This window comes from Orcinus orca, chromosome 9 (assembly GCF_937001465.1).
Source record: "Orcinus orca chromosome 9, mOrcOrc1.1, whole genome shotgun sequence".
Taxonomy (NCBI): Eukaryota; Metazoa; Chordata; class Mammalia; order Artiodactyla; family Delphinidae; genus Orcinus; species Orcinus orca.
Window position 1 is genome coordinate 811777 of NC_064567.1, and position 27049 is coordinate 838825.

Sequence of the window (27049 nt, forward strand, 5' to 3'; positions counted from 1 at the left end):
GGGGCACTGCAAGGAATGTCATTGGGATTTTGATAGGGATTGCATTGAACCCATAGATTGCTTTGGGTGGTATTGACATACTAACACTATTAAATATCACAGTCCATGAACATGGGATGTCTTTCCATTTATTTGTGTCTTTTAAAATTTCTTTCAGCAACATTTTGTAGTTTTCACCATACAATCTTTCACCTCCTTGGTTAAGTTTATTCTTAGGTCTTTTATTTTTTGATGCTGTTGTAATTGGAATTGTTTTTTTTAATTTCCGTTTCAGATTTTGCATTGTTAGTGTGTAGGAACACAGCTGATTGTTGCATGTTGATTTTGCATCCTGCAACTTTGTTGAATTCGTGTTATTCTAAAATTTTTGTGGAATTTTAAGGTTTTCCACATATAGGATCATGTCACCCACCTGCAAATACAGCTAATCTTACCTCTTCCTTTCCAGTTTAGATGCCTTCTACTTCTTTTTCTTACCTGATTGCTCTGGCCAGAATGTTCAATACTGTGTTGAATAGAAGTGGTAAAAACAAGGATTCTTGTCTTTTTCTTGGTCTTGGAGAAAAGCTTTCAGTCTTTTACCAGCGAGTATGAGGTTTCCTGTGGGTTTTCATATTTGGCCTTTTGGTTGAAGTAGTTTACTTCTACTCCTAGTTTTCTGAGTGTTGTTCTTTTTTTTTTTTTTAATCATGAAAGGGTGTTGAATTTTGTCAGATTCTTCTTTTGCATCAGTTGAGATGATCTTGTAATTTTCTTTTCCCTCTTCATTTTCTTAAAGCGTTGTATTACATTGATCAATTTTTGTATGTAGAGCCATCCTTAAATTCTAGGAATAAATCCCACTTGGTCATAGTGTATAATTCTTTTAATACCCCACTGAGCTATGTTTGCTAACATGTTGCTGAGGATTTATACGTCAGTATTTTAAGGGATATTGATTTATATTTTTCTTTTCTTGCAGTGTCTTTATTTGGCTTTGATATCAGGATAATGTTGACCTCATAGAATGAGTTAGAGAGTGTTCCTTACTTTTTATTTTTTTGGAAGAGTTTGGTGTTAATTCTTCTTTGAATGTTTAAATATGATGCAGGGCTTTTATTTGTTGAGAGGTTTTTGATGAATGATTCATTATTTTTACTAGTTGTATGTCAGTTCATATCTTCTACCTCTTCATGATTTAGTCTTGGTAGGTTGTCTGCCTAGGAATTTGTTTGTAGTGCTCTCCTGTAATACTTTTTATTTCTTAGCATACTTTGAAAGTGTCAAATATTACTATTTTAAAGCATTACTTAATTTGATTTTTTTCATCGTTTATCCAAAGGTATTATAAATCTTTTTCTCTAGAGATTATTTCACCATACTCTGATGCTTATTTCATTCTATAAATATACTCCCTTTTAAGTCTCTTATCCACTCACTGCCTAGTATGTAGTTTGCGGGCTTCCCCCGTACGGATTAATACTCCAGCTGCCATGCGGCGTGCAAGCACATTACAGGGGCGCAGTTGCGATGCTGGTTATGCTGTACTGGGGGAGCTGGCGCTGTGTATGGGCGCCAGCATTCTGGGATGGGAGCACCAAGAGCGTCTGCGGAGACCTAAAGCCCCCTTGTGTTGTCCTCGTGTCCCCTACAAGTGCTGTGATGGAATCAAAAGTGCAGAACCCCCAGAGGAGTTTACAGACTCCGCCCACCTCTCTGCTTGCTCTCCGGATGTCAGTGTCAGACACTCGTGTTCTCGGAGTGGCCGCCTGCCCTGCTCTCACCCCAGGGAGGACGTTCCCTGTCGTCTTCTATCCTGTTCCTCTTTAGGGGACCCTAACAGAAAACAGGACCCGCTCAGACACAGGGTTTTACGATGGTGTGGATAAGGTGTTCCAGCCGGGAGGCACGTTTAAATGACCCCTATGCTCTGTGGCGATAAACAAATCCTTTCTGTGAATTTCTGACGTGAGTCAGTCACACAGATTAACTCCAACTCTCAGGCCCAGGAGCCAAAGACAGCAGGCCCTGTATGTGCAAATGTATCCTCTGGGAAAGTAAGATTTTTGTTAAACACTGAAGCAGTGACCCAGGACACTTGGCCACCTCTGTGGGCCTTTCATGCCCATGGCGTCTCAGTGCCTTGCGGTCATTCCTCCCCCGGGGGCTCGGAGCTGCGGCCTCTCTTACTTATTCCTTTGTTTACGAAACACACGTCACGGCTAAAGGCTGGAATTAGGCTGACGCCCGGGACAGGCAGAGCACAGAGGGCCCAGCATTCACGTGTGTGCTGATCACACACCTCTCGTGTTCGCTGGTGCCCAAGGACCGTGTGGTGTTTCTCAAACCAGGGGCACCACCCATCACAGACTCACTGACCAAGACTGAGGAACAGTGTGTTGCTGGCGGTTCACACAGAATCTGTCGATCGATGTCCTGCTGACCTGCCCTGTGAACCTGGCTGTGGGCAGGAGCCACCTCTGCCCCAACAGCAGCCCGGCCCGCAGTCCGCAGACTCTGCTGCATCTCTTACTGGTCACACGTGTCGACGTGCAGCACCCCGCGTCCGCGGCTCTGGCTCCACGCTGCCAGCACTGCGACCCAGAGACCCCCAGGAAAGCTCTTAGCTTAAACCCAGCGTGCCCTAGCGTTCCCCACAAAACGGCCGCCAGTAGCCGTGTGCTGACTGCCAGCATGAGGAGCGATAAAACGTCCTGCCAACGCAGCACAGATGCATCGTGGTGCCAGGGCACACGGTGTCCCAGCAGCCGACGTCGGGATTAGAGAACACACTTGTCACAACTTGCATGTTTCCTTCTTGGCCTCCCGGGTTCCTGCTGACCCGAGTCCCCTTAGAAATATGCAAAGGCCACTTTTTGTTGCTGGAAATTGCACCCATTTGAGGGCTTGCTCAGGTGTTATTTCGGAGTCTCCTGCCTGTGCTTCGCAAGCCGGGAGCGTGCTGCGCCGCTGGCCGTGGCACTGGGAGTTGAGGGGGGCCCAGGAGTCGCGCTGTCCCTCGGGGCCTCCCGCTCAGCCCCCTGTGCTGGGCTGCCGTGCTGACCTTACCCTTCCCGTCTCTCTTTTCGGAGTTGCGCCCTGCCACTTAAAACCAGACTGACTGGGGGGTGTCTGAAGCAGGGGTGTGACTGCAGCCCGTGTCTTCCTTCCAGTGCTCGAGTAGCCCCCGCCGTGTGCTGTGGGAGGCCGACGCAGGCGCAGGACCAGGTGGGGACGTGCTGCTCTCCTCCAGGGGCCTGAGACTGCCTGCTGGTGCCCGCCCGGCTTCTGCCTTTAGAGAAGTTGACGTGGTTTAGAAATTCCTGGCAGGGCCTCCCCGTCCACTGATTAGATCTAGAAGTAGCCCTGCGCGGGGAAGATGTGAGCCTGTCTCATGTTCTGTGATAGGTTTCCAGCTGCAAGGAATTTTAAGTATCACAAACATGATACAGCTTTGGCTGTAGTGCTTAGAATCGCTTTTCTCCACCAAAGTACTTACGACCTGGCATAAACTCAAGATATTTATTGCCAGAGAAAGGTTGCCTAATCGGCAGTGAGCAGTATGCCAGGATAGAAAATTCCAGGCTTTTCTGAGTTACGTGGCGCTCACACCAGAGCAGCATTTGTATGTGTGCTGTTTCAGTGCACGAGAGTGGCCTCGGAGAATCGATATTTCTGGAATACAGTGTGGAGGGTGTTCCTCTCACAGAAAAAAGATTTATTTACGCTGACCCAGTGGCACTCCGCTTCATCCCTGGGCAGAATGTGAAATCGAACAAAGAAGCAGAGCTTTGTCAAGCTCAAGGAGAATGCCAGAGACTCCCCGATTTTTATATTTAAATCTATTATTTTGCTGTATTATTCTTATTTATTTTAAAAGACAATTTAGTAGAAATAGACATAATTACTGTAAAGCACATGGGATATATAAACCCATCGCCTGACTTGGTTCCAGAGATTCAGAAAGAATTGGTCTGGGTCCCCCCAGGGGCTCAGAGTGTGACAACGCCCCGACTGGCGCACAGGTGCCGTGGGCCCCCTGAGGGCACCGAAAGTCCCCCACTCCCGTCCCCACCTCTCCTCACTTCCTGGGCTTGACATCACTGGCCTCCCCTTGCCCCCCACTATCTAAAGGTCCTTCAGGCAATTAGGAATGAAATAACAATTTAAGATCAAACGCATAACATTCACTTTTTAGCCCAGAAACTGAAACTGGTTCACTGTCGCTGGAACCTCCACTAATGTGACATTTTAAAAAAATACTAACTCTTCGAACTGCCTTTTAAGAGTGTCCTCTGGGTGAAGCTGCCCCTGTGAGCAGGCGTCTTCAAAGGGAGTCTGCGGCTCAGGGAAAGGGGAAAACATTCAAACCAGTGGTTTCTGCTTCAAAATGCTGATTTTCCTGTATTCCTCCAGTGTTGCTTTGTGGCATCCCCTTTTCAGTGCTGTCACACCCCTTCATTCCTCTGTCTCTCCATAAATCTCTTCCCTGGGCCAGTCCTACGTCTGAGCCCTGCTTCCTGGCCAGCCCCTGGACCTCAGCATGGTATGCAGGCTATGCCGCCGTCCACAGGTGCCCTCAGACCTTCTGAGGACCAGGCTGTGGACAGGAGCTGGACCACTTTTGCAGGCCTGGAGCAGAGCGGAGTGGGCAGGGGGGAGAACCAGAGTTCAGCAGTGCAAGCAGGTGAGTCGTACCCTGAAAGACGCGGCCATGGCAGGTGGTGTCGCGGGGCAGCTGCAGCATCAGACCGACCAGACCATCCTTCCACTCGCGTTTGCACCGCGTGGAAGGGGAAGGACCAGGTTGGACACTGGGGTCCCTCAGACGGGGCTCTGGGACGTCCTGAAGGGTTTATGGGGCAGCGGTGATGGTGGAGATCTGACGGGAGCTCAGGCTGCAACGTGGGTGCAGGTAGGGACCCTCACATCAGGATCCGGTGGCACAAAGTTGGATGGATTCCTGAGCCCCCAGGCTGGGCTCTCCGGCCGGGTCAGCAGGTACGCGTGCGCTGTGCTCTCGCCCGGCATCTCCGCTCAGCTCCCCGTGTGCTGGAGCAGGTGGCAGGCCGCCGGGGAGGGTCCCATCTGGTCGCGTCCTCCCCTGAGCTCTGGGCGTGGAGCCCTCCCCGGCTGCGGTCACAGCCAACACCGCACGCGCTCAGGACCGCGTTCACGCACCTGAGGGGCGGCCGCGAGTGTCACGTCAGATCTGACCTCACCATTAACACAGGACTTGCCAGAGACTCTGCTGGGAGGAAAGCCCAGGTTCCAGAGCGTCCGGGGATCTACTTTGAGTGTCACCCGTCGGTCCCCTGGGCTCCTGGGCCTGAGCTTTGGGTGTAGGAAGCTGTAGTTTCTCGTTCATATTTCGTTTTGGAGCTCATTCCCCGTCCTGTCTGTCTTTGCCTCTCTCCATCTCTATCTCTCTCTCTCTCTCTCTCACACACACACACACACACACACACACACACACACACACACACACCCCCTCTGATCCCTCTGCCGCCCCCCTGCATCCAGGCCTCTCCTTCTCTGAGGTTTGCCTTCCGCCTGCGACGCCCAAGGGGGCCGAGCGAGGCCCAGGCAGCGAGTGTCTCAGGGGAGCTCTGGCCAGGGGTGTCTCCTCTTCTGCCAGCTCTCCAGCTCAGCCTCGATTTTGTTCTGCGGTTTGACCCTCAAGGGTTGCGGGCGGCCGAGGAAGAGGGGCACAGGCTTGGGGTGTCGGCCGTGAGCTTTGGAGACACATGGCAGCAAACCACAAAACGAGACCTAATCTGCAGGACGCAAAGCGGGACATCTGGAGAAACAGAATCACACCCGTCGACGCTCGGGATGAAAGCAGCAGTGGGGGGTGAGCTGGAGACACGCAGCCGCCCGACACCCGTCAGCTGACGGGCGCGGGTCCGAAGCCAGGAGCGGCCGGACTCGGGCCCACCCAGGGTTGGACAGACACACGGACCGGAGGGAATTGGGGGGTCACAGACAGGAAAGGGGGAGGCACAAAGGGAGGCAGACCCTGAGGCACCAGCGCCAGAGGTGACAGAACTCGGAAGGAATCTGAAGCCAGAAAACCTGCCAGACTTAAGACCAGGGAGCCGGGAGCTGGGATTAGTTCATTATTTCCATTAAATGGCAGTCAGTTAGGAGTAGAACATCCTACTTCTCTCCCCGTTGAGAGGCTGTGCCAGTGTTTCTGTGCCCCTTCCAGCGTTGGGAGTGTGTCAGAGTGACGGTAACTGGACCTCGGTGGAGCCCCTGTTATCCGTGACGTGCCCAGGCCTCGCCTGTCCTTCTCAGGACACGAGCTGAACTTCCCCGGACCAAAGATGAGAAAGTCAGAATAAAAACCACACAGGTGCCCGGGCAGAGCCCGCTGGGGTTTGCTTTTACAGATCCCCAGGAACGTGTTAATTGTTGTGCGTTTCCTCTGTTTTAGGAGAGGTTCCTTGTAAACCTAGTAAAATTAGTAAAATCCTAATTTCCTGCAGGTTTCGATTAAGAGAGGTTTTATGTATCCGTTTCAGACAACGGGCCACCCTTGCCTGACCTTTACTAAACTGGGCACCAGTGTATGTTTCATCCCTGACTTAGAGAACGTGATTTGGAATATGAGGTTGACCAGTCCAAGGGGCCAGAGACCGGAACACGGGGAGGGTCTTCTGTCCCGGGGGGCCTCCCATGACGCACACATGCTCTCCACGCGGGGTTGTGAGCTGCAAACCCCGGTAACAGCCGCCCTGGATGAAGTTAAACTATAGCAAGTGGAGGCCAGGCTCCCAGGTTACGCCTTGTGAAGAGTTGGCAGACTAACGACGCAGAGGGATTTCATCTCGTCATATTGTTCATACGTGAGGGGCCCTCGCTCCATCGGCGGGAAAGCAACCGGCGATTCTCAGGGTCCCCACGGTCCTGGCAGCATCATCACTGGAGCTCTGAAGTGTCCCCCCACCCAGATCTCCCAGCTACACGGTCATCCTGCCACCATGCCCGCCCCACTCCGGTTCTCGACTCCAAAGTGGAAAACAAAGGGCCCGGCTCACAGCAGAGCCCACATGCCCTCTGTAAAGCAGCTCTGGGGGGCACCAGCTCCACGATGAGGGGTGCTCACCGTGGCGGAAACAAAATCAAGATAACAACGAAATACAGGAATACGAGAGAAACAGGAGGCCACAGACCAAAATGCCAGTAAACACCAGCAGAGAGAAAGCCAAACGTGAGTCTGAACGTTGGAGCACAGACAGGCCAGTTACAAGGGTCCCAGCAGCAGCCTCTGTTCGTTCAAGTGTTCATTCCTTCGGAAATACTCGGTCGGGAGGCCGTGCTTGCTGCCGGCATTGCCCACGTTGGGGGCACGGGATGAGACCACAGACTTCACAGTCTGGAGGAAGGACGGCAAGCAGACACTGATGACACAGCGTACCCACAGCGGGGCCTTAGAATCGAATCTGTCCCGACATAAACTTCAAACGTTTATTATGATATTTTACCAAGATATAAAACGTTGGTGACCCACAAGCTAGATAAGAAATACATCAACCCACAGTCTCAGGGTTCCAGTGCAGCCTCTTAGAACCTTTCCGCCAGTTTGCACTCAGTTTGTCGAGAGGTTGAAAGTCAGCTGGCGGGGCCTGGAGTCTGGATTCTAGCAGAGCCTGGAGGAGCCCCAGACGGACTGGGCGCTGGGAACCTGGCCGGGCTCAGGGCTGGGGAGGCTCTGGACACAGCCCGCCCCCCTCCTGGGTCCCTCTCCTCCGGCATCCGTCATGGGCTTCAGATAAGCCTGGTGTCCGGGGGCCGAGGAGTGAGGGCCCCTGCCCAGTGGGGGACAGACGTGTAAACAGTCCGTTTGTTTTTAAGGTTTGGATGGAATGTGGGCTCAGAGGAGACAGTGATCCAGGTCACCAGCTGGAGGGCAGAGGGGTGACCCCCGCACCCCAAAGGCCGGACACGTGGGTACCTGCCCGCTGTCCTGGCAGCCCAGGCGGGAGGTTGTGAACAGAGCTGTGCCCATGCCCCCGACCCCCAGGGTTCTGATTCAGTGGGCCAGGGAGAGCCCTGGGATTAGGACATCCTGACGGCCCGTAGCAGACACAGGCCGTCAGAGCTGAGAGGCCGCAAGGCAGCCCAGGGAGGTGATGGGTTTCAGGATGAGAGAGACCAGTTTGGCGTTTCCGGGTGGGTGGGGATGAAGGCAGCTCAGGCCCGCCAGCTGCGGTGAGGACAGAGGCCCGGGGGGCGGCGGGGACAGTCTCTCCAATTGCTTTTTCACTCGTGAATCAGCCGTACTTTCCTGTTTCTTTGTATGCCTCATAGGTTTTGGTTTTTAAGAGCTGGACTTGTTGAATATTATAACGTGGTAACTCTGGAAATCAGATTCTTTTGTTTCCCCAGGGTTTGCTGTTGTTGATTTTTGAGGGCTGTGGTCATCCATTCGTTTAGTGACTTTTAACAAACTCTTTTTGCAAAGACTGTATTCCTTGCCATGTATGGTCACTGCAGTCTCTGTTTCCTTCTCTTCACAGTCAGCCAGTAACCTGACAGAGGTTACCTTGAGTGCTTGAGGCTAAGAGAGGGATTGCAGATGGGCTCTGAGCTGACCACTCCATCACTCAGCCAGGCCACCCGTAGCTCCTCACTTCTTGCTTGTGCAGAGTACAAAGATCTGCTGGAGGTGTGAGCCCAGTATCCCCTCAGCTCTGCTCTGGGATGAGTCTGGCCCTCGGCACGTGTGTTACACTCCGAATTCCCTGGGACATGCTTCAGCCCTTCAAAGCCCTCGTTCCCCAAGAACATCCTCTCAGCCTCCCCCTCCCCCAGCCTTCTGGTCTCTCTGCTTGGCCAGCTTTTGCTCCAGGTGGTCACAGCCGGGATCGCTCTAAATGCTTTCAGCAGACGCTTTCCAGAAAGCCAGTCCAGCTAATCAAAGGTTACACCCTGTACTGGTCCCTCAGGGAATCAGGTTACACCCTGCACGGGTCCCTCAGGGAGTCAGGTTACACCCTGTACGGGTCCCTCAGGGGATCAGGTTACACTCTGTACGGGTCCCTCAGGGGATCAGGTTATACCCTGTACTGGTCCCTCAGGGAGTCAGGTTACACTCTGTACGGGTCCCTCAGGGAGTCAGTACAGGTCAACACAGACGACCACAGCTTTTTGAGAATGAGGTCAGTATAGCCTCCTGGCACCAGCAAGTCACACTGGGAAAGGAGGCCACCATCCCCATGGCCTCTGTCAACTTGGGAGCCAGGGGTAATAGATGGGTAAGCAAAATGCCACAGTGCCTTCTCGCCAAAGTTAGTCATCACTTTCTCCTTTGAACACTCCCTTGGTCCTCTGGTTGCTATGTTTGTTTATACTGTGCTGTCTGTTTTTGTGACCTTAGTGGTTATTTCAGTGGAGGGACAGTCCTTGAAGACACCCACTCCAGCACCATGGTACCATCAGTCTGATAGAAGCCCGTCTTGGAGAAAGAACTCTGTAACAGACCCTCAGCCCTACCCACCTCCCCCCACCCACCTGGACCCCCCTGCAGCTCTGCTGGGCAGTTCCTGGTTATGCCGACGGCTTCGGGCCCTAAGCCCCTGCGTCCCTCTGGCTGAACAAGCCCATTTGGTCCATGTCCAGGGTGGGCCAGGGCTGCTCAGCGGTTAACTCCTCCAAGACCCTCCGAGGATGAGGCATGAGAGCTGATGGATAAACACCCTGCTTCTCTGCCCCTCAGACAGTTCTGGGGCGCACTCTGGAGTCCCCCCGAGGACCCTGCAGTGCATTCATCCCCTTTGTCTGCTCCCTCCCCAGTCTCACTTCCTCACCCCTCAAGCTGTCTTCTGGGATCACCTCCCAGACTAACCGCAGGTCCCCACATCCTTATTCCAGGATCTGTTTCTGTGGAAGGCGTTGAATCCACAGAAGTGCCACGGTGTGTGGAGTCAGCCTGGCCGCCCGCTCAGCAGGGGCGCCGGCGGCTGGGGCGGCAGGCGGGGGCTGTGCCTGTCCCTCAAGGTTAGGACCCTCCGCTGCTGGCTGTGGGCCTCAACATCTGGGTTAGTTAGTAATTAAAAGCTGCTCATTTGTGTACAGATACGTCACAGTGGTGAAGGACAGAATCCTTGCCTCGGGACAAAAATAGGCATGTGTGAAACGGTGTCGAAAAAAGTGGTTTATGGTGTTCTTGGTGTTCATGACCTCACTCAGTGCGTGAGCAGAACCTCCCGGATGAAGAAAACTTGCTCTCTAAGGACTAGCTGGATCTTACCCTTTTTTTTTTTTTTGGACTGTCTTCTTGGAAAAAGGATCTATAAAAGCTCTCATGAGGACTTCCCTGGTGGTGTAGTGGTTAAGAGTCCGCCTACCAATGCAGGGGACACGGGTTCGAGCCCTGGTCTGGGAAGATCCCACATTCCACGGAGCAACTAAGCCTGTGCGCCACAACTACTGAGCCTGCGCTCTAGAGCCTGCGAGCCACAACTACTGAAGCCCGCGCGCCACAACTACTGAAGCCTGCACGCCTAGAGCCCATGCTCTGCAACAAGAGAAGCCACCGCAACGAAGAGTAGCCCCCGCTCGCCACAACTAGAGAAAGCCCACCTGCAGCAATGAAGACCCAACACAGCCAAATAAATAAATAAATATATTTACTTAAAAAAAAAAAAAGCTCTCATGAGGCATGAGCCACTGATGAGACTTCAGAAAGCTGGTTTGGTTATTTTACAAGAGCAGAAAGTTGGGGTTTTTTCCTCCACTTCCCTGGAAGTGAGTTTGGGAGCAGCTAACTGCTCGCTCTGTGGTTCTGAGAAATGATTCAAGGGCTTCTCTCTCCTTTTCTCCTGCTCCTGTCCCCGTGCTCAGAGGCGAGCCCAGGCTTGTGGAGGTTCCAGCAGGGAGCTGTGTCCTGGTTCTCCTGTTGCTTTGGGAGCTGCACCCCTGCCCTGAGCCCTGGGTTAGCCTGGGACCTGGCAGCGGGGAGCCTCAGGCTTCTGGTGGGGCGGGCGGGGGCCCGGGAGTGGAGACAGCCCACCTGCAGTCACACACTTTCCTGGCGGCTTTTCTTAGCTGTGGACCTGACGTGGTGACCACAGCACGTGGACAAAACCAAATGGGAGCTGGTGACGTGCCTGGTAGACTCAGGGCAGAAAGGGGCACCTGAACCCACGCGGGGGGCCCCACAGTCTCAGCTGCCCCTCCCCACTCTCTGCTCCTGCTGACGGGTGCCCCATTCCACACCCAGCCTGGGCCACGGCCACAACCCTGGGCTGCGGGGAGCTGTCGGTGGGGCTCACTCAGAGCCTGGTTTTGGCTTCTTCTCCCCTGGTGGCTCAGGGCGGCGGCAGCTCTACCGTCATCTGATGGGGGTTGGTGTCTTAGGGATGTGTCCTCTTGACAGGAGCCTCCAAGGGCACAGACATCACTGTGGAGCTTGAGAGTGCCACCCGCGCAGGGGTCCAGCAGGAGGCAAGAGGGGGTGGGGGCAACGTGGCCCCTGAGCTGATTCTCCTCCCGTCGGCACGTTCTGCCCGTACAGAGGCTTCTAATCCTCAGTGAGTTCCATGCAGACATACGCACGGCACTTAGAGGAACCAGCGGCCGGTCCCTAGGGCAGTGCTGGCCCAGAGCTTCCCGGGATGACGGGACGTCCTAGATTTTGCTGTCAATGTGGCAGCCGCTGGTTAGGCTACTGAGCAGTTGGAGTATTGCTAGTGTGACTGAGGACCGTAATTGTGATTCCAGTTGATGTAATGTGAACCGTGGGGCTGCCGTGGCAGTGGTGAAGCCCTGGGGCTCCTGGGTGTGCCGTGGGTGTTCTCGTGGTCTTGAGGACCCGGCTCATTTGCCTTTAGTGCCGGTGTGACCGTCTTGACCAGGCAGGTGTTTCTTGTCGGCTAAATCCGTAGATTTAAAAACTCTCCGTTTCACTCTTAGAGGTTAGAACATCCTGCATGACGAGTTGGAGCCCCCCAAAAGGTGGTTGTTTTCATTAAAAAGTGACCATGTTCAGTGGGTCAGAAAGATGATGTATCTTCGATATTAAATAGAACTTTGGGGAGGAGAGTTTCTCGTAGTTCCAGCACTCTGACACAACCCGAACATTGCATGTTTAACGTATTGCTGTGGTAGGTCTAATATTGAACGTGGTAGTGTTTGGTGCAAGACAGACCTGGGTCCACGTCCTGCCTTTGCATCTTGTGTGTGGCGGCCTCTGGGTCCCTCGTCCCCATCTGACAGGGGAAGGGGCAGCGTCTGATCCCCATGCCCGGCACGTGGTGGGGCGTGGAGGGTGGCTGTGCCCGGCAGCCTGTTTCTCATACCTGACCCTCCCCTCTCCCGAGCAGACGTGGCTGAGCGATCGCATCACCCCAGGAAACCAAGCGTCCCCGAGACCCGCCCAGATGACACGTCACTCGTCCACTCAGCACTGCACCCACATCCTTCTCCTCCACGGCTCCCCGTTCCCCTGCATTTTCACTTTAGTTCATGTGGGATTCTCCACGCAGTGGGTGCTCCAGTTTTTGTGAAACTGCCAACTGTTCAGAACAGAGGACGCCTCTCAGCAGATGCAGTCCTGTGCGTTTGGCAGCCTGAGTGACCAGCAGCTTGGAGCTGCCCGCTGTCCAGAGCCCTCTGTTCCACGCAGAGAGTGGCTCTTGGCTTTGCACGGCTGGGGTCAAGCTGTATGTAAAAACGTGGCACAGCCCTGCCATGCCTTTGGCCTCAGCTCTGAAGGCTCCATATGTCACGCTGTTTCCAGATTTTAGATTGACGTCGTCAGAGGAAAGCGAAGCAGGGGAGAGAGAACAGGGAGCGTGTCCAATAGTAACTCAGGCCCCCGTCGCCGCTGTTGTAGTCGGGGCTGAGGAGCGCAGGTCACTGCCAGGCTCCCGCCGTCGGATGGGAGAGGACGGATGGAGGAGAGCGCAAAGCGCAGGGCTGCTCAGGCCGCCCCTGCAGCCCTTTGTGAGCGTGGATCCGCCCACCTTCTCGCAGCTCCGTGGGCTCAGGACTCGCTCACACCAGAACCGGAGGCCAGCCTTGCTCCCAGCGGTGAACACAGTTGGTGGCAGTTGGGAGCGGAAGCTTTGGACTAATGAGCCCATCCAGCCCCTCTCTGGCTCTTTGAACGTCGTCCCCTGAGTGTACAAGGCGAAAGCCCTCCGTTCGGTGCCTTGTGCCTGGGTCACTGTAGAGCATTGCATTTGGAAAGTGAGGCCATCAGAGCCGCACCGCAGAAGGCTGTCTCCTCTCATCAGACCTTTGGGTCGGGCTCCACCGTATAGACGATATCAGTTCATCTGTTCAGTGTGGCCACACGAGCTGCTCCAAAGCTCAAAGATAAGCATATTCTCATACCTTTTCACCTCCTCATGAAATCCTCAGATCCCCTCACGCTCAGGTAGCAAGAGGTCCCGCATTCCCCTCCTCACAGGTGTGTGATGAGTTCTACATTCGTGTTGCCACTCATGTTTGGGACCTGCAACAGTGGCACTCACAGAGGACCTCAGCTCTTTAGATGTGGAAGGAGTGTCAAGATACCCTCAGGCCTGAACCTTTGCCCTAAGATACACGGAGCACCAGGAGGCCTTCCTGGAGAAGGTGGCTGGGATGGGTTCTGAAAGATGAGGAGGAATTACTCAAGTAAAGGAGGTCAGTGTGGGGGTGAGAGAGGCAATCACGTGCAAAAGGTCCAAAAGTGAATGAGAATACGGTGCATTTAAGAAGATGCACGTGGTGGGGCCTGGTGGGAGGGCGGCTGAGAGATGGGATCATGGCGGGGATGAACCTGAAGGACTCATTCATCAGGATGGCACTCTGATGCTCCCTGAGGACTGGGAAATTCTCAGACGGGAGTGAGCAGCCTTTGAAGAGTCCTGCCCAGGGTGTCGCGTGAGCAGACTTGCGATTCAGAGATCTCAGTCTGGCTTCAGAGCCAGAAGAAGTGCTGGAGTGAGAACTGCTGGCGTGAGGAGGCAGCGAGGAGTCTGCGTGATGATCCAGGAAGGTGGAGGCATCGTGGTTGGGGAGGAACAGCGGGGTGATGGGAGAGCAATTAGTAGGAAGTTCCGTAGGATCTGGTGAAGTGACTGGGGTGTGGGGAGAAGGGAAGGGAGCAGCTCCACAGGTTCTAGGGCATCGTGTGGAGGCAGCAGCACCCACGGAGCCTGTGATCTCGTGTGCTATCTCCCCGGGAAAACAGAGCGCTTAGCCCAGTAAATCTGTCTTGTTCTTTGTTGTTTGTTTTTTGTTAATTAGTTGCAGCAAAATACCTTTTCAGACTTTCATGTAGTAGTGTCATGGTAGTAGTAAGATTCAGTGATGACTATTAAGCATCCCTGTACAAGAAATTGTGGTAGTGAGTTAAAGGAAAAAGAATATGTTTGCATTTACTTTAGTTCACTTTTGGATTGCAAAGCGTACATGTCAAAATAGTGTTGGTGCACATTCTAGGGATAACTAAACAGCTCTAGAAAAAGAGACACAGATAACAGTGAATGCAGACACTAGTAACTCACAGTTATTTCTAATTTAAAAGGCAACTAGGCCCGTGAGCCATGGCTGCTGAGCCTGCGCGTTTGGAGCCTGTGCTCCACAGCGGGGGAGGCCACAACAGTGAGAGGCCCGCGTACCTCAAAAAAACAAAACAAAAATAAAAGGCCACTGATAGGTGTAACTGGATTTCTATGATGTCCGTTCAAAATGTCCAGTATACAATCAAAAATTACTAAACATGTGAAGAAGCAGGAAAACGTGCCCCAAAATGAAGAAAGAAAGAAGGAAAGTAGTCAACAGACACAAACTCTGAGATAAACCAGGCAGGGACTGTAAAACAACTATCACAAATACGTCCAAAAACTTAAAAGGAAAATACGGTCATAATGATTGGATACGTGGGCAAACTCAGCAGAAAAATGAGGGCCATACAAAACACCACGTAGAAATTTTAGAAAAGAAAAGTACATGTAAAATTTTTAAAAGTCACTCGATGGACTTAACTGCAGACTCAAGACTGCAGAATAAAGGATTGGCAAATGTGAAGAAAGACCAATAGAAAATATCCAATCTGAAGAACAGAGAAAAATGGTGAAAAAACCACACAGAGCCAAGGTGATATGTAGACACTATCAGGGGGTCTAACACTCATGTAAGAGGGATCCCAGAGGAGGAAGAAGAGAGGTGGGATGGGACAGGGGGAAAAAGAAAGAATGTACCCCCTCCACATCTGTGGAGAAAGCAGCTCAGAGAACTCCATGCAGGATGAATGAAGAGAGAGCCAGCCCAAGAACGCCGCAGTCCGACCAAGACGTCTAAGATAGAAAATCTTTTAAAAAACCACTGGGAAGACAGACACATTGCTTTCTGAGGAGCAGTGACATGGATGACAGGTGACTTCATTTCACACCAAAAACAAGAGAGGCCAGAAGACAACTTAGCATCTCTAAAGTTCTGCAAGAGGGAGAAAAAGTCAACCCAGAGTTTTATATCATCAAAGATATTCTTCCAAATAGGGTGAAATAAAAGCATTTTCATGACAGCTTATCATGAGAGAATCTGCAGGTTTGGACCATAACTCTCCAAATGCCAAAGGAAGCTCTCCCACTGAAGGGAGGACCCAGCAAGGGGAGACCCAGCTCTGCAGGAAGGATGGGGAGCCCAGGAAAGGGCAGGTTCTCGGTGACGCAGGCGCAGAGCAGAGCTCAGGATGCAGTGGGGAGGAGAGGGAGATGACCCTGCAGCGGGGCAGGAAGGGTCCCACGTGTGATGGTGCCATGCTCGTCTGCTGCCCCGGGAAGAGGCCATAGACCAAAGCGAGTCTGGGCAGGTGGGGGCAGAGGAGACGGAGAGGGGAACCTGCAGAGACTGCAGTCACATGCCTGGCGCAGGCACACGACAGCAGCAGAGACAGGCGCAGACGGCTCGTCTGCTCAGACCCTCCCCTCCTCCCTGGTTACTCCCTGGTTACTCATATTCGACATCCATAGCTATTAATACCTAAAATCTCCTCCCATTTGATATTCTTTATAGTAAAATCAAATAAATCTTGATAGTGCTTGATTCAGACAAGAATCACCAATGCCTGTGAAGATGAGCGGCTACAATTCTGAGGGATAACAGGGTGGATCCCGCCACAGGTATTGACGCCAACGGGAGCATGGTGACATTTACATGGAGAGACCTGGCCGGTGCCACCCTAGCACGTTACAGGCGTCCGCAGCACCTGCAGTGCTGAGGAACGGGGAGCACCCCTGCCCCTTGACGCATGCCCTTCTGCAGTCTTCTTGCCAAAGTGCAAAACTTGCCTCTCAGACAAACTCGAATAAAGGGACACAGTGTAAAATAACTGACCGGCACATGGTAAAAATATCAATATCAATATTAATATTACAAGAGACAAGGAAACACTGAGAACTTGTTCTTAATTAGAGGTGGTTAAGGAGACACGACCACCTAATGTGATGTGCGATCTAGGCTTTATCTTGTCATAGAAAATGTTATCGGGATAATTGGACAAATCCAAATAAATTCTATTGATTAGACATTGGTACCCTATCAATGTTAATTTCGTGATCTCGATAGTTGTACTATGATTATGTGGGAGAATGCCTTTGTTTTTGGAAAATACACACCGAAGTTTTTAGGGCTAAAGGGATATCATGTCTGCAACTGCCTCTCAATTGGTTAAGAATAATAAAATAAAATATAAGTGTAAATATAAATATATAGAGAGGTTGGCAGGAAGAATACAGCGTGATAAAATATTGGAGGAATCTGGATGAAGGGCATACAGGACTCTAATCTGATATTCTTACAACTTTTCTGTAAATCTGACATATTGCAAGATAACATGTAGCAATAGAAAACCAAGGCCAACCTAAGCCAGTTTCCTAACGGTGGAATTGGGAGAATCCCCATCTCAGGCGCCTGCTTCTGCAGTTGGCCCTCGGTATCCACAGGGGACTGGTTCCAGGATCCCTTGCTGACGCCAAAATCCACAGATGCCCAAGTCCCTTGTAGTATTTGTGTATAATCTGTGCGCATCCTCCAGTACGCTTTAAATCATCTCTAGATCACTTCTAATACCTAATACAAGGTAAGCACTATGTAACTAGTTGCTGGTGCGTGGCAAATTCAAGGCTGCTTTTTGGAAATTTCTGGAATTTTTTTCAAATATTTTTGATCCTCGGTTGGTTAATCTGCAGATGCGGAACCCACAGATACGGAGGGCCGACTGTGTACGGTAGGAGCTCTGGAACGTTGCTGAGCCCGGGGTCAGAATCAGTGGTAAACTCCAGTCATTTACTGAATTTAGTTTACCAAACAATTTGCTGTAAAGAGCCCTCAGTCATATACAAAAACCAGAGTTTATGGAATTATCCATAAAATGCTGAAAAGGACTTGCATTTTTGGATGCATCCATGACCCATTGAGATGCCTGTCAAGTTCCCCCAGTGGCCGTGGAGTTGGTGTGAGGAGCGCTTTCACCCCAAACAGATGCCTGGGCCTCTGTAAGCAGGGGAGACGAGCAGTCCAGCTCCCATTCACACTGCCTTTCTCTAAGTGTTCAACGTTTATTTGGAGGAAGCCTGGGTGCTGTGTGGAGAGCAGAGACCGCTGTTGCCTTGGCAGTTCTGCTCAGGCCCCAGACTTGCACGCCCTCTGCAGCAGAACAAAACCTCCTTCCTGGACCTGGCTTTCCGAAAGAGCATTGACTGTTACTTGAGCGTCAACCTCTGGAGACCTTGTCCCTCGCCTCCAGCATCTGGTCAGTCAGGATTCGTACAGATAAGCAGCAGAACCTAGCGTAGGCAGCAAATTCGTTCTGAAAGGTGTTGGTCGGACCCGGGGCCTGCCGGGAGAGCTCCAGGACCAGGCCCTACAGCCTGGGAGACACTGAGACCATGTCCTCGAGCCGTGGCCGCTGTTGTTTACACCACGGCGTCTAGAGACCCCTCTGGCTGCAGCCCCTGCAGCTGCCAGCATAGTGCTGGTTTCCTCTGCTCCCAGCCCTGGTCCGTGCAGGAGGGAGGGCCAGCCTTGGCCCCTGCACCCTCGCCATCCGGCTGGGGAGAAAGCCTTCTTGTCAGCATCCGGGCTTGCGTGCGGGAAGCTGCCTCTGCGTTCTGCCAAGAGAAATGTCTAAACACAGGAAGGCAAGCAGCTATGTGGGCGACAGAATGACTTAATATTCGCACTGACATAGACATTTCATCCCAAGTAGCCGTGTCCCGTGCGCAGCCCTGGGAGACACACGTTGGTTCTCCGTGTCGCGCGCTTCCGAGGATGTGGCCTCCCCATGGGCGCGGCCGCCCCGGGAAGGTGTCCAGCTCCTCTGCCCCTTGGTGCGTGCCGCCTAGGGAAGCCCCTTCATTCCGACCCACGAAGGAGAGCAGAGCAGGGACCTCGCGCCGAACGCGGCGGTGCCCGGAGAGCCATCAGGGCCGCTGGATTCCGAGGTGTTTGTGATCAAATATTAATAAATCAGACCCGCTTTAAGGACTACTATTTAACACAGTGTGTGCTATGAATATTTCAGAACTGTGGTCAAGGGGCCATGAGGAAGCGTTTTCAAGAAGGTGCGGCGTCCGCCAGGCGCCGGGACGCATCCCTCCGCACACGCGCCCCGGGCTCCCTGCCTCCCGGGCTGCCTGCGCAGGGCCGTCTGGGTTCACCCGGGCCAGCTGCGAAGCCGGTGCGATTCCCCGATCCGTCCCCAGGCTCGTGCGGGCACCATTAGTGCCCGTTTGTGGCCGCAGCACCCGGGCTAAGCCTCTGAGCTGGGACGCGGGCCCGGCCGCCCAGGCGGAGCTCGTCACCGGCCCAGGCGGACGTGGGGCGGCGGGTGGGCACCCCTAGGACACGGGGGCAGGGAAAGCCTGCATCCAGGTCTTCTGAGGAAGCTGGCCTCTGGTGCGACGCATTTCTACGTGTGGGGGGCGGGAAAGTCTCCGTGGCAAGAGAGGTCGGAGCACCGTGAACAAATGTGTTTAGGGAGGGCAGGGGTGCCCCGCGCGGCCGGGACGCCACGTGGCAGGTGTGGAAGAGGGGGCGTTCCACGCGTAAAACGTGACCAGCCTCGGGGCCAACAGTGGCGGCTCTTTGAGCTTGAGCCGGGAAACCGTCTGCGGCTTCATCACAAGAGGAGCAAAAGCTGAGGCCCAGGGCCTGCAGGAGACGTGCCCCCAGTGATGGGGGGCGCCCCCTAGAGAACTGGCATTTGGGTCTCCTGAACCCCAGCCAGGGTCCCCACCAAAGAAGCAGGAAGGAGCAGGGGTGTCGGACAACGGAGTGACTGTGTTACCGGCCAGGGTTCTTGACGTTACCCAGTCAATAGAAATTGACTAGAGGCCACATGAGAAACTCAGGCACGGCTTTATTGGGGCCCCTGCTGCAGCCGGGGGAGTGAGAACAAACAACAGGTTCCCTGGCTTGCTCGCTCCCCCGCGCAGAGGGGCGAGCTTGTTCCTTATGTGGGGCGAGGGTAGGGGTGTGTCCGGGGGGGCAGAGGAGTGGCTGAGGTGTTCTGCCCACCCCTCTGGTGGTGGTGTGTGCAGGGGGCATGCGCGGCTCCCTGCTTGTTTCTGCTCCAGGCTCTTCAAAAGTGGCAGTTGGGTCTTTTTGTCTCCTTGTATCTTTGGGGTTTAGAATTTGCCCCAGCTGCTCATGCGTGCAGTTATTTTTAGTAGCCTACAGTTTCTTTGTATTTTGCTGCTCAAGGAGAGGTGTGTCCAGGTGCAAGCATTGCAACACTACAGCAAAGAGTCCCGAGTCCCAGCCTGTCTCGATTGGAACAGAGGGGCCTGGTTATGGGGCTGAACGATGTGCAGCAGGAAACGTGGGGTGCAAGGAAGGCTTTTGCTCGCTTGTAACCTTCAGCAAGTCACCTGTGTTCCTGGGTCTCGGTTTTCCTGTCTCTAGGCAGCTGTGTTGGGTCACTTCCTCCTGCTTCACGTTATGGGACGCTCTGGGGAAGCTGAACTGTGAACACTCACTGAGCCTTGTTCTCCTCTGCAGGCAGAGCATGTGGGTGGTGGATGGATGGTGGGCGGATGGATGGATGGATGGAAGGATGGTGGGCGGATGGATGGATGGATGGATGGAAGGATGGATGGATGATGGGTAAATAGACATGGAGATAATAGATGGTAGACATACAGATGCAAAGATAGATGTAATAAATAAATGTAAATCAAATCCATTTATTTGTGTCACAGATGTACTCAATAGCTTAATAAATTCTGTCCCAATATGCCGTAATTATAGTGCATATATTGAAAATTATGACAAAAGTACAAAATATGTTTTGTGAGGAAATAATCCTCTCATCCCTGGGAGAAGAGGTTTTATAATTACTCAGAGTAAGAGAAGTCTGATGAAGAATGCTTTGAATAGCTGCCCTTTTTTCCTCTACAGTTTCCTTTTTTTAATATCATTTCAGTTTTTCCTGACTCTTTCTTTTTAGCATCTTTATTGGAGTATAATTGCTTTACAGTGGTGTGTTAGTTTCTGCTGTATAACAAAGTGAATCAGCTATACATATACATATATCCCCATATCTCCTCCCTCTGGCGTCTCCCTCCCACCCTCCCAGTCCCACCCCTCTAGGTGGTCACAAGCACCGAGCTGCTCTCCCCGTGCTATGCGGCTGCTCCTTTTACTTTAGGGCGGGGCGGTTAGGTGCCAGCTTTGTGTGGCCTCCACACAGGAGCTTGGCAGAAATGCAGGACTTCCTGAGTCAGAATCTGCATTTTAACAAGATCCCAGGTGGCCCCTATGCCCATAACAGCTCGAGAAGCACCACCCAGGGTGTCTCATGGTTCCCACTTGCCTCCCAGGGGGCAGTCACACCCCAGCCCCCAGCCACAGAGACGGGGCGTCCGGCAGCTCCAGAGTGGAGGCCAGGCTGGCCTGAGGGGCGCAGGGGCCGTCAGGAGCAGAACCCATCGCTGGCCGCTCTGACAGCAGCGTCGGGCGCAGCAGACACAGGCGTTTAGACGTTCAGGATCCAGAAGATTCTGGGAGAGATTTAGCCCAGTAGAGTGAGAGCTGACGCACAGGGCCCCACATCCGGACGGCACATCAGCGTTTGCATCTGCCCTTTTGAACTTCGGCTGCAATGTCTTCATCACCTAAGACAGTGAGAATTACACACCTTCATTAAGTGAAGCTGGGTGAGCTGCAGAGTTGAGTCAGGTGCTGGTGGCTTCCTGCTCCACCCCCAGCGTCCTGAGGCAGAGGGCTTCTTGCCCCCGGCATCACCCGAGTACACCAGAGGCGCCTCTCCAAGCCTGGGGAGTCTACACTCTGTCTCCTCTTGGGCTCAAGGATGGGAATTGCCATCACGGGGTCAGGGACCCCTGTTGGCTCTGACTCGGGCCCACACTTGGGGCCTTCGTAAGCAGGTCCCTGTGAACGGGGCCCGGAGGCCCTCCCGGGACGGGTCCCGGCTCAGAGCCATGCTCAGAAGGAGCCGTTGCCTCGCCCGATGCCGCCCGCCTTGTCGGCTGCAGTGGAAGAGGACGCCTGCGCTCTGAGCCCAGGATCCTTCCTTACCATGCTTCAGCGGAGAGTCCCTCCTGCCGGGGAAAAGGAGGAGGAAAGGGAGGGTGTTTCGCGGCCCCTGAGGAAGCCCCGTGGATTCCCTGACCCCCTTCGTGCTCTTGTCCTGTCCCTGCGAGGCGGGTCCCCGCTGAGACCGGAAAACACTCAGGACTGTTGGCTGCTCTGAGCCCCCCACCCCTCCCCGTTTCCAACACAACCTTCATGATGAGGTTTCCAGACCCCTCCATTCCCGGTGGTCCTTCCCTCCACGGGCCACGGGGGCCTTAAGAGCTGCCATCGGAATTGAAAACCAAATGCAGATGGTTTGTCTTAACCGAGAGGCAGTGATCTCACTTTATCCTTTGCCATCCGCTCTCATTGGCCTGACGAGCAGCAGTTCTACCTGTCAGGGCCCTTTGCAGAAGGGATGTGGCCTCTCTGAGTTTCTGGCTTTTTGTCCAGTGGTTCAGGGGATGGGATTCAGGTCCTCCGAGGTCTGCCTTTGCCGCAAACAATGTGCACAGACTTCAGAGCTCGGTTCTGGCCTCAGTTTGGACCAGCTGGCACATGGGGAAGGTGTGGACGATGCTCCTTGCGTTTCCAGCTAAGAGCGGGTGCATGTCCCACTCTCCGCCTCCTCTGAAGAACCGGCTGGCCTCCCCCGGGGCTTCCCGAGCGGCGGCGGGTCCAGCCCCTGTCGCGCCCCGCCCCCCCGGCCACGCCCCGCTGGTCTTTTCTCCGGGCGCAGGCGTCACAGCAGTGGATCGCCAGCTGCGCCCCCCACACCCACGCTGGCTCGTAGGAAGGTTCCTGGCGGCTTATCTGATTTTCATAGCTTGGGGTTAGAAGCATTTCCCGGTGGAACTGCTCTAAGGTTGCGCTCTGCAGAGTGTTGGAATAAAGATGAAAAACCCAGAGTGATGTTTTATTTACAGACCTGCTTTGAGACACACACCATTTAGGCTAAATTTTATGTGAAGCCCCGGTGACAAATAAACGTGTCCATCTGAGTCAACAGTCTCTGGGGTCTTTATTAACATTGCTTTAAGGAGAGAGGAATTTTTTAACTGCCAGTGAGCGGAAGCCACGGAGGTGGCTGGGCCCGGGGCCGGTCGATACTGCTGGCATCGCTCGTAATAGATATTTTCAGTTTGCTCTGAAGCAGAGCAGACAGACGCTTGTAAGCGAGGGGCCTTGTGGATGAGCCGTGTTATTTGTGACTTGGGGAAGCCGTCAGTTGAAATATTGACAGTGTTTTCCCTGCTCAGCTGAGTCCAGTGCTGTGCCCGCGGGACGTTGGCCTCACACGGTTTCGAAGGGAAGGACTTAACCTGACACTAACGCTGCCTCCTGGCCCCAGCGAGAGGGGCTCCCAGAGCGAGAGTGACGGGGCGAGGCCACCTCCCGCTGAGACAAGGTCACCATACCTGAATCAGCACCTGGCTGTGGGCACGGGTCTCCCCACCCATGACTCTCTCTGCAACCCTAATTTTGCAGAGTTGGTTGGACGCTCCGCCATTGGCCTCTCGGGCTGCAGGACCGTGGCCCGGACGTCTGTTTCCTCCTTTGCTGCAGGCCAGCACGCGCAAGGGCCCCGGGGCGCAGGGGGAGGCGGCAGCCAGAGCTCAGCCTTCTGTGTGGCGCCTCTCCCCTCTGCCCAGTCCCCCGGTTTTAAAGAATTAAAAATCCCATATTTGAGATGTTAGACACAGAACACCAGTCAGTTGAGTTCACTCTTCAAAATTCTCTTCGCTTTCCTCTGCGGTGATCATCTTTGGAGGAGAGGATGCCCTTTTCCTAAAGTTCTTAAGACACTGAGCATCTGCCCAGGGCCATCTACGCTTCAGACAAAAGCAGCTGACTCCTCACTTTGCTTTTAGAGCAGTTGTCCGTTCACAGAAAGACGGTCGAAAGCGGAGCGCGTTCCCTGTGTGAACGTGCTTGCCCTCCCTCCCCACGGCGTCCCGGTTGCCAACACCTGGCTCCGGCTGCACATAGGTTGCCTTGAGGAGCCACTGTTTACACGTGATTATCGACTGAAGCCCCCAGTTTACGTCAGGGTCACTCCTGGCGCTGCACGTTCTGTGGGTTTGACGAGTGTGTGATGTCGTGTCTCCACTATTATGGGATTGCGTATAGTTTCACTGCCCTCCGTGCCCCCCCATTCATCCCTCCCCTTTTCCCCTAACCTCTGGCCACCCCTGATCTTTTCGCTGCCTCCAGAGTTTTGTCCTCTCCAGGATGTCGTGTGGGTGGAATCATACAGGGTGCAGCCGTTTCACAATGGCTTCTTTCACTTAGCAGTGTGCATTTAAGGTTCCTCCGTGCCTTTCATGGCTTGGCAGCTCGTTAACTTTTAGCGCTGAGTACTGTTCCATTGTCTGGATGTACCACAGTTTATTTGTCCCTTCACCTGCTGAAGGACATCTTGGTTGCTTGCAAGTTTTAGCAATTATGAATAGAGCTACCATAAACATCCACGTGCAGGCTTTGTGTGTGGACATAGTTTTCAGCTCCTTTTTGTAAATACCAAGGAGCGCGACCATATGGTAAGGTTATGTTTAGTTTTGTAATTAACTGCCAAACTGTCTTCCAAAGTGGCTGCACTGTTTTGCGTTCCCACCAGCAATGAGAGTTCCTGTTGCTCCACATCCTCGCCAGCATTTGGTGTTGTCATTGTTTAAATTTTGGCCATTCCAATAGGTATGTAGTGGTGTCTCATTGTTTTAAGTTGCGTTTCCCTGTTGACATGTGATGTGGAGCATCTTTTCATATATGCTTGCTTACCATCTGTCTATCTTCTTTGCTGAGGTGTCTGTTCAGTTCTTTTGCCCACTTTTTAAAAAAAAGTATTTACTTGGCTGTGCCTGGTCTTAGTTGCGGCACCTGGGATCTTTGTTGTGGCATGCGAGATCTTTAGTTGCAGCACGTGGGATCAAGTTCCCTGACAAGGGATTGAACCGGGGCCCCCTGCATTGGGAGTGTGGAGTCTTTGCCACTGAACCACCAGGGAAGTTCCTGCCCACTTTTAATTGGGTTGTTTGTTTTCTTACTGTTGTGTTTTAAAAGTCCTCTGTATACATTTTTAATGTATTTGTATGTGTTTAGTATATATACACATCCTTGGTCAGATACATCTTTTGAAATATTTTCTAGCTTGTCTTACCATTGTCTTTTGCAGAGCAGAAGTCTCTAATTGCAACAAGTTCCCGTTTATAGATTGTGGTTTTCATGCTGTGTCTAAAAGCCATCACCCAGCCCCAGATCACCTAGATTTTCTCCTCTGTTATCTTCTGGAAGTTATTTAGTTTTGCAATTTACATTTTTGTCTAATTTTGGATTAACTTGTGTGCGAGGTGTGGGGTCTGTGCCCAGATCCACCCTCTGCCTGTGGACGGCGGCTGCCCCGGCACCACCTGTTAGGCGCCGGCCTCCCACTGCGAGCTGCCGTGGCCGCTTTGTCAGAGGTCAGTCAGCCCCGCCTGTGCAGCTCTGACTTGCAAACGCAGGGAGGAGATGGACCTTTCACTCACAAGCTTCTGGAGTGTCAGCACCTGCACCCTGTGTCCACAACGTCACACTGAAAGGGAAGAAGAAACAGGCAGGGCCATTAGCTCACAAGCCACAGGCCACAGTGCTGGAGGCGAGCTCCCCGGCTGCCCTCGGCTGTCAGCGCTTCCCTGTTGTGGAGGTTCTGGCCCTGACTGCTCACTCCACGGGCCTCCGTACTGGCCGCAGCCCTGTGAGGGGCTGACTAGGGGTCGCTCACTCCTTGGAGTCTCAAAGGTGTTACTGAACCAAACTTGGGTCCGTTCACCTGTGTGCAGTAAAGCCAGTCTGCTGACCCCAGGTTGTGGTGGAGGAAAGCACAGCGTCTATTGCAGGCGCCAAGCAAGGAGTCCAGGCAGCTAGCACTTAAGAGCCCTGACCCCCCCGAAGGCCTTCAGGGTTAGGGAGAGGGCTGCGGGGTGTGTGATCAGCTCATGGACGTTCTTCTGATTGACTGGTGGTGAGGTCATCGGGGGTCAACATCCCTAACTTTCTAGTTCCAGCCGGTCTGGGGTCTACGTGCTTGTGGGCAGCATGCATTCAACTTCTTCTACCCGGTGGGGGTTTCAGTATCTGCAAAACAGCTCAAAGGGCACAGCTCAGAATAGTATCTCGAGGAGGAACCAAAGGTCCTTGACTTTGTTCAATGGCTAAACTATTATTATTTTGTCCTGCTTGACTGTTTTCGTTTCTTTCTGCATTTTCTCACTTCTCTGATTAAATTTATTCTTCGACTGAAGTTTTCCTACAGACAAAAGGCAGGCGGAGGACAGGGGTAGAGGGTCTGTTCTGGGAAGTCCCCATAGGGTCCTGCTCGGTTACAAAGCCAATTGGCTTCCTCACAGTCTGGGCCTCATTCTTTTCCTGAAGGAAATTTCGTTGACAGTCTTTTCTATTTCTTCATAGTTTCCGTCTTCACACTTTGCCAGTTTAGTAATTTGTATTTTCTTTATTCATAATTCTATTCCTTAAGAGTTCCAAATTTTTATACACTAAGCAGTATCATTACCTTGTAACTCTTAAATTTCCGCTGTATCTGTGTTTCCTTTTTCATTATTAATTTTTGGTAATTTTTGGGTGAGAGGATCTTATTTTTCCCCATATTAGACTTCCAGTAAGAGTTTTTGTGGGTTTTCCCCCTGAAATCAAGCTCTTGGATTTATTCATCAATCCTGTTTCCCTTGTATGGCTTATTAATTTATATTTTTATTACTTATTTCTATTTCTTCCCTCAAGTTTTAACTATTTTACTTTTGACTCTTTAATTCAAATGCCTGGTTTGCTGTGTTCATTATTTCTTATGTGGCAGTGACAGCATGGGTGCTCCACACCCACCGTGGTGGGGGCGCCCTGGCACCTCCACAGTTCTCACATCATTATTTTCTAAGTATTGTGTAATCACAGTTTAGATTTATTCTCTAACCTAAGAATTATTGAAGAGTGTACTTTTCAATGCCCAACTGATTGGAGAGTTTTATTTTCCGTTGTTCTTCATTTCTAATTTTATTAGGTTATGATGAGAGGTGCAATTTGTGTGATTTTTACTCTTTGGAAATTGTGAGGGCCTTCTCTGAGGCCCAGTATCTGATCAGTTATGATGTTGTTTCTAGACCATGGAGTCTGACCAAGTGCTACCGAATTATCTTTATTAATTAGGTTGTTAAGACTCTCTATAGGTCCCCCATGTGGGTTAGGGAGACTAGTTTCAAATCTGACCTGTCATTTACCAGCTGTGTGACGTGACTTGCCCTGTAAACCTCAGGCCTCCTCATCTGTGCCCTGGGGCAGCGGAAGGCATCTGCCCCAGAGACCACCGTGAGGGTGTGTTGTGCATGCAGAGTGCTGGGCTCGGCTCCCAGGACGACGTCAATAGTCAGCAAGGGCTCTGTCTCCCGGGCCTGAGAAGCACGTCTACTCTTCTTTATTAATTTCAATGTTTTGTTTTATTTCCTGTCACATGCTGGTGCATGAATACTACAACTTCATTTTG

The 27049-nt window shown here is 52.5% G+C and overlaps 1 protein-coding gene and 1 long non-coding RNA gene across 13 annotated transcripts in view; both read left to right on the forward strand.

Annotated features, from left to right (window-relative positions):
* Nucleotides 1-27049, forward strand: part of PTPRN2 (protein tyrosine phosphatase receptor type N2) — a 692817-nt gene that overhangs the window by 387624 nt on the left and 278144 nt on the right. The gene's annotated exons all lie outside the window — the stretch shown is intronic.
* LOC125965460 (uncharacterized) lies at nucleotides 8840-9193 on the forward strand. Its single transcript, XR_007479345.1, has 3 exons — nucleotides 8840-8974; nucleotides 9008-9040; nucleotides 9074-9193. It is a non-coding gene; the product is annotated as an uncharacterized LOC125965460 (long non-coding RNA).